Here is a 629-nt window from a genome sequence, read left to right as displayed (position 1 = left end):
TTGTGCAGCGTTTTCTGCCACACTTTTTCCTTCCCACAGACTTCCCACTGAGGTGCCTTGATACAGCACTCTGGGAACAGCCTATTTGTTCAGAAATTTCTTTCTGTGTCTTACCCTCTTGCTTGAGGGTGTCAATAGTGGCCTTCTGGACAGCAGTCAGGTCGGCAGTCTTACCCATGATTGGGGTTTTGAGTGATGAACCAGGCTGGGAGTTTTAAAGGCCTCAGGAATCTTTTGCAGGTGTTTAGAGTTAACTTGTTGATTCAGATGATTAGGTTCAGAGCTCGTTTAGAGACCCTTTTAATGATATGCTAATTTTATGAGATAGGAATTTTGAGTTTTCATGAGCTGTATGCCAAAATCATCCGTATTAAGACAATAAAAGACCTGAAATATTTCAGTTAGTGTGCAATGAATCTAAAATATATGAATGTTCAATTTTCATCATGACATTATGGAAAATAATGAACTTTATCACAATATGCTAATATTTTGAGAAGGACCTGTAAATAAAGAGGACATTGAAAATGCACATCTGGATCTGATTTGGAGATGACCAGCAGTACGTTTTACTTTCAACGGTAACATACCTGACTGAGCCGTTTGCCTTCAAGAAAGACATCATCCCA

This window comes from Girardinichthys multiradiatus, chromosome 18 (genome assembly GCF_021462225.1).
Source record: "Girardinichthys multiradiatus isolate DD_20200921_A chromosome 18, DD_fGirMul_XY1, whole genome shotgun sequence".
In the NCBI taxonomy this organism is placed as follows: domain Eukaryota; kingdom Metazoa; phylum Chordata; class Actinopteri; order Cyprinodontiformes; family Goodeidae; genus Girardinichthys; species Girardinichthys multiradiatus.
The sequence above is the reverse complement of the archived record's forward strand: the minus strand, read 5'-3'. Positions refer to the sequence as shown.